Genomic DNA, 7,731 nt, shown 5'->3' on the forward strand with positions numbered 1-7,731 from the left:
CGTCGACGGGAGCTGGACGGCGCGGTTCGGCGCGGTCGCGGCGGATCCGGGCCCGGGCTGGCCTGCCTCGAGCCCCACGGGCCACGGCTGGGGAGGAGAGAGAGGACGGTGAGGTGGCGGCGCCGGATTCGTTAAGGCGGCGGGGAAGGCGACATGGCCTCTTCTGATTGGTCTGGGTGACGCGTCCAGCAGACATGTCCGGCTCGATGGGGACGTGTCCGGCGGCGTGAGGATGAAGAAGACTAGGGTTAGATCTGCGCGGAAATTTCGGGGGAGGCCACATATTTATAGGTAGAGGGAGCTAGGAGAGTCCAAATGAGGTGCGGTTTTCGGCCACGCGATCATGATCGAACGACCGAGAAGATGGAGGGGGTTTAGGTGAGTTTTGGGCCACTTTGGAGGGGTGTTGGGCTGCAACACACACGAGGCCTTTTCGGTTCCTCGGTTAACCTTTGGAGTATCAAACGAAGTCCAAATGGCACGAAACATGACAAACGGTCTACCGGTAGTAAACCAAGGCCGCATGACAAGCATCGGTCCAATCCGAAAACGTTTAACACCCGCACACAAAAATAGGTAGAAAGGGACACCGAGTGACATAGGAGCGCCGGATTGTAAAACGGACAACGGGGAAAATGCTCGGATGCATGAGACGAACATGTATGCAAATGAAATGCACATGATGACATGATATGCAATGCATGACACGCAAGCAATGACATGGCAACAACAGCGAATAACTGGAGGACACCTGGCACATCAGTCTTGGGGCGTTACAACACTCCACCACTACGAGAGGATCTCGTCCCGAGATCTAGAATGGCACCGGAGGGAAAACGGAAGGGAAAGAGAAGAGGTAAAACTAAGTTGCTTCTTTGACAAACGAGTGATACCAAAGAACCTTGAAAAAGGTTGAGCCATTTTGAGAAAAGAATACAACGGATAAGAACGAAGTTGAAAACACTCCGGTAGGGAAGAGTAACAAGGAAGAACAAACTCGGACAGCACTCTGGTTGACAAGAAAAGGAATAGAATAAGAACTTGGTAAGATGAGAAGACACTTGATGAAATCACAACATACAGCCTCCGGAACTATTGAATGAATGGAACAAGGGGTAAGAAAGATCTCAGACAATACTCCTGTTGAAAAGAGATGCAAGGCTTGATAAGGCGAAAAGAACTTGAGAAAAAAGACACAACACTCCGGTTAAATGGATAAGCATGAAAAGAACAAGGTCCTGACAAGAACAAAAAGGAGGGTTGATGAGAGCAACATCACAATGCCTCCGGAAGAAAAGAGAGAATGTAATGGAAAGAACGGAGGAGAGAACAATATCTTCTATCTCTAATGAGCTTGAAAAGGCATCCTTAGGAGAAGGGTCGAACGGAGTAGTTGGAAAACCAACAGCAAAAAGAGTAAGCTGGTAGTGGGCTTATGAAAAACTTCTCAAAACTATGAGGTGAAATTCTGCCACTAACGGAACAATAGATTGACTTGATACCAAGAAGGAGACGATAAACTTATTCACCAGGAGGATAAAAGAAGAACTTGGGTCATTTATAAGCACCATAAATAGCAACAACCTTAGGGAAGGCTCTAGGTGAAAATATAACCCAAGATAACTCCAATGACGAGATTGATGAATTTAGAAATACCTCATTCTTAACAACATGTGAATCATGAAACATGAATTCAAATTATCAAGAATGACATAATACCACCTCCAATGGTACGGTAGAAAGAATTGCACTCTGGATTGCAAGATGAAGGAAACTTGAGTTCCTCAGAAAAGAATCTTGATGAACACTTCGAGAAGGAATTAAATCCTTGATGAACCATCATGTAGAACCTACATGAAGAACTCCGGTAAACAAAAGGATAACGAAAAGAAAGAGAGGTTGAAAATACAAGGTGAAACCTTGTAATGATTTAGATGGAGCTTCGCAATGACATAACCGAGAAAACTTGGCACTCCGGCAAGAAAGATGAACAACTGAAAACAAGAATTTTGATGAACCTCCGGAATAAGGAATTAATCACTTGGATGAAAACAAGAATAAGAATTACATTATGCTTATCCTTCACCAAATTAAATTGATGACAAGCAACGGATTTTACACACTACTTATTCTTGTAGAAAGGATTAAGATAGATATAGCGTCAACTTGGAAAGGTCTTCAACGAACCAACGGTAGGATTGAAACAACGAATAAATTGATATGATAACCAAGGAAGAGAGATCTTGAACGAACCACCGTAAGAACTGAAAAAGAATGAAGAGAAGATAAGGAAACACCGGGAAGAATTAGAGAACGAATGAGGATACTTGAGGGGATTTAGATACATAAGAACGAAGAGGTCACGAGCTGACAAGAGAATACTTGAATGATGCATCGGTAAGATTTGGAGAATGAGAGCTGAACACTGAGAATGAATAAATCTGAATTGATGGACTCCGGATAAACAAACTGAGAAGACTCTTGAATTGCTTCGGATGGGTGAAAAGAATTCCCATAATCGAAAATAATTATGAGAGGATGGCAACAGGCTAGAATCACGAATCTTGAAGAGAATGGAGCAAGATATGGAGGAAAAATCTTCTTCGGTCTTCAAATGTTGAGAATGACGATGAGAAACACCACCAACAATTGTTTAGATACTTCGGGAGAATGAATAATGGAAAGGTTGAATCAATCGATGAAAAGAATTCGAAAGACTTGAATGAGATAACATCCTCAAAATAGCTTGAACGGATTAAGAGTGGAAACATGAATCTTCTGAGATATCTTCAACACTCCGGAACAATGATTAGCGAGAAATGGATGATTGAGAGGTGCATCGGCATAAGAAAAGCATTTGAAACAAGGAAAATAGTATGTGATCAACACATAAGGCTTGAATTGAATCCACCGGAGAAGAAAAGAAAGAATGATGATGAACTTGAGGTTCCGTTAGAATCTTCATGAGAATCACCAGGTAAGAACATTGGCGGAAAAGAATGGAGAGACTTCATAATCATAAGGTAGATACTTGATAAAGAAATCTTAGTCCTTAAGGAAAAAAGGGTGGGTGGGCGGGAAAAAACAAAGGCAACTTGGAGACGAATGAAACAAACAACATTGAGAAAACTTGAGTTGATCTTGCGGATGTTGATCGGATCCACTTGAAGAGAAATACGCCGGTTGAGAAGGATTGGCATGACAATCTAGATTATCATGAAGGATTTGTATTCACATTGGAGTATGAGAACACCGGTTCGAAAAGGTATGGAATCAACACTTGACATCGAAGCAACTCGAATACCACAGCTCAAAAACAAAACAAAAGATTGGCTTGCAAAATAAGCCGGAACAAACATATGATAGAGATTTCGTCCGAAGTTTTCGTGGTGGGGCCTACACGGGCTCGATCGTACAACACCATCGTGTACAAGGCAGTGCACATGACATACGAAGCGTCCCCGAGTTGGCATAGCCAAGGACTCTTTAAGACACAACGAGACCACTGTAAAACCAACCGTGGATAGGCGAACCACTAGACGTCGAACCCCAATTTCATATCATACATTTGTCAGAAAGATATCCTAAGAGCTACTTGAATTCCCACTTATAAACTCCCGAAACTTTCCAGTTATGCAATCAGGTGTTGGGGATACAGGGGAAGCATAATATCTCACCCAAAACTAGCAAATCCTACATCCAGCTGTATCCATCCTTCAACACATAACCAAGAAACCTTCGGAAATCATTTACCTCAACCTTCGAAAAGCATCCGTTATACGAGTTATGGCAATACTCCCGAACTCCCGCCCCAGTACTGGGTGGCATCAAGGTTATCTCACCAACAACTGCATAAAAGAGATTTTCGATGTCGGCGAAACTCAGGTATTCCAGAACTGCAACGATAAAATTGTGACGGCAACACCTCGGAGCTCAACTCCCCGGGACACTGCCACAACCCCTAAATGTCAGGAGGCACCAAGAACAATGTTCTCGTCACAAAACCATCGAAACGATTCCAAGATACACGCGTGATCCTAAATTTTTTTTAGAGAAATTTGAGAAGAGAAGAGTCAAAACTCTACGTTAGGATGCCTCACCAGAGCGATGAAGGGACTGAGGAGTAAAAATAATCCTACTCTCCGATATATATAATCCTAAATGACTCAAAACATTTTTCTAGACTCAACAACGCCAGCGATTCGATCAAGCAGGGGGCTCCTAAGTCGGGGAAGGCTCTGATACCAACTTGTAACGCCCTTGATGCGACTATATCTCCCACGTGTTGAAGCATGACTTAGAGGCATAACCGGATTGAAAGCAATGTCGCAAGTGAGGTAATCTTCACACAACCCATGTAATACATAAGGGAAAAGATACATAGTTGGCTTACAATCGCCACTTCATACAATACAAGAATAAAGCATTACATCAACCAGATACAATCAAGGTCCGACTACAAAACCAAAATAAAAGAAGACTACCCCAAAAGCTACACAGATCCCCGATCGTCCCGACTGGGCTCCACTACTGATCAACTAGAACGAAACCACACAAATGACAAGATCTTCATAGAGATCCTCCTTGAGCTTGGTTGCGTCACCTGCTCGATAACATCGGCACCTGCAAACTGGTTTTGGAAGTATCCTTGAGTCACGGGGACTCAGCAATCTCACACCCTCGCGATCAAGACTATTTAAGCTTATAGGTAGGGAAAAGGTATGAGGTGGAGCTGCGGCAAGAGACTAGCATATATGGTGGCTAACATACGCAAATGAGAGCGAGAAGAGTAGGCAAAAGCACGGTCGAACAACTATGATCAAGAAGTGATCCTAGAGCAACCTACGTCAAGCATAACTCCAACACCATGTTCACTTCCCGGACTCCGCCGGAAAGAGACCATCACGGTTACACACGCGGTTGATGTATTTTAATTAAGATCAACTTCACGTTTTCTACAACCGGACATTAACAAATTCCAATCTGCCCATAACCGCGGGCACGGCTTTTGAAAGTTCAAATCCCTGCAGGGGTGTCCCAACTTAGCCCATCACAAGCTCTCACGGTCAATGAAGGATATTCCTTCTCACAAGACAATCCGATCAGACTCGGAATCCCGGTTACAAGACATCCTCGACAATGGTAAAACAAGTCCAGCAAGACCACCCGCTGTGCCGACAAATCCTGATAGGAGCTGCACATATCTCGTTCTCAGGGCACACCGGATAAGCTAAGCGTACGGGAGCCAACGTAACCCAAGTTGCCAAGGGACGACCCCGCACGGTGCTCTGGGTTGGACCAATAGTTAGAGAAGCACTGGCCCGGGGGGTTTAATAAAGATGACCCTTGGGCTGGCCGACCCAAGGGAAAGAAAAGGCTAGGTGGCGAATGGTAAAACCAAGGTTGGGCCTTGCTGGAGGAGTTTTATTCAAGGAAAACTGTCAAGGGGTTCCCATTATAACCCAACCATGTAAGGAACACAAAATCCGGGAACATAACACCGATATGACGGAAACTAGGGCGGCAAGAGTGGAACAAAACACCAGGCATAAGGCCGAGCCTTCCACCCTTTACCAGGTATATATATGCATTAATTAAATAAGAGATATTGTGATATCCCAACAAAATATCCATGTTCCAACAAGGAACAAACTCCAATCTTCACCTGCAACTAACAACGCTATAAGAGGGGCTGAGCAAAGCGGTAACATAGCCAAACAACGGTTTGCTAGGACAAGGTGGGTTAGAGGCTTGGCTTAACAAAAAGGGAGGCATGATAAGCAAGTGGTAGGTATCGCAGCATAGGCATGTCAAAAGAGCGAGCAAAGTGATTTCGAGGGTATGGTCATCTTGCCTGAAATCCCGCAAGGAAGAAGAACGAGTCCATGAAGAAGACAAACGGACATAGTCGAACGGGTCCTCACAAACGCGACGTTATTGGAACCAACCCGAAGAAGCAACACCGGAAAGAAGCACACTACAAAGTAAACAAACCACACATGAACATGGCATGATATGCGGGATGCGGTATGCGGTGCATATGCATGATTTGAAAGGAATGATTGAACCTGGCCTCAACTTGGAAATCTAAGAGTGCCACTGGAAAGAGGAGTTGATTTCGGTCGAAATCGATATAAAGATCACCAGAATCGGATGCAAGGTTTGGAAACGGCAAGCAAAACAAATATGACACCGGTCTGCGATAAACAGCAAGTGACCATCTAAATGTATCAAGATAAATATGCTACAACACTCAAACATGGCAACAAAATAAATGGAAGGGGTCCACTCATGAAGCTTGACAAAAGATGAACATTGAGCTACGGCTAATTTACTCAATAGCAAGCTCAAACAAGCATGGCAAAATTGTAAAAGATTACTGGTTTCAGACTTAGTGAAATTAACAGCATGTCAGGAATTTATCATCAGGAAGCAATCTTTAGAGCATGAAAACTACATGCTACAGGAACATATCATGGCAAGGCAAGGCATGGCATGAAGCTACTCAAAGCATATAACAAAAGTCCCTTAGTGACCTTGAGCCAAAAGGGATTAGAAAATACAATTACAAGCATGTCAACATAGCAAAAACATAAACAGATTCAGACTTAGTGAAAAACTGGAGCATGGCAAAACAGTTAACGAGTGGGCATGTTTACGAGCTCGATGCACTCACTACAGAGCATGGCATGACAAACTAAGCATACCCCATCAAGAAGACATCGCATAGAATCTAGACATGGCACGAACAATAACATAGCATGCACGGATTAATAGCAACATCCTCGGCAAAATCGCTAAACATGTCAACAATCTGCCAGGATCATTTTATAGCAAAAGTAGAGCTCGATTGACTCAAGCTAGGGTGCTCTATAAATGCAAACAAAGACATGGATGGACAAAGCACCACAATATTAACAAAACATCCTTACTGATCATCCTCAAAAGAGGCACGGATCACTAGGAAACAACATGAACATATGGCATAACAACAAAATCAGGACAATGACTTTGTGAAATTCTAAGTCCCTGAAATCAGCATCAACGATTATGCTACTTTGCATGCTTGTGCTAGTCACCATAAATATCACAAAAATACATGGCATACACCCCTGTAAAGATTACATGGCATTCTACAAAACACATGTAGAGCTCAGGATCATAACATGCACACATTAATCATGGCAAAAATGACAAAATGCCATTTGCTGAAACAGATCTGACATAATTCCTCACATAGCCCTCTTCCAACAGCATTTCGGGCATCAAGATGAGCTCAAATGAAAATGATGCAATGAGATGAAATGATGTACTCGTCGAGACGGACATTTTGATATACTACACGCACGAATCAGAGGAGCGGTGATGAAGTTATGACATGATGAAAAACACTAAAAGGATGAGGGGGGAAAAGGACTTAGAGAAATTAGACCTCGCGGGAACCGGGACGAGGAGGTTCCGGGACGAAGAGATCCGGGGACGGCGCGGGCATTTGGTTCGCGAACTGGTGGATCTGGTCCACCCTCACCAGATCCGGCCGGCGAGGGAGGAGGACTCCGGCGAGGCGGCTCGCTCCGGCGACGAGGGACTCCGGCGGGAGGAGCGGGGCGCGCCGGCGAGAAGAGGTGCTCGGGCCGGCCTGGCAATGGCGGATGGCAGCGGCGAGCTCGCGCCCGGTGAGGCGCGAAGGCGGCGGGCAGTGGAGGCGGCGCACGGTGGCCTAGGCGGCGG

Source organism: Triticum dicoccoides, chromosome 1A (assembly GCF_002162155.2).
Source record: "Triticum dicoccoides isolate Atlit2015 ecotype Zavitan chromosome 1A, WEW_v2.0, whole genome shotgun sequence".
NCBI lineage: Eukaryota > Viridiplantae > Streptophyta > Magnoliopsida > Poales > Poaceae > Triticum > Triticum dicoccoides.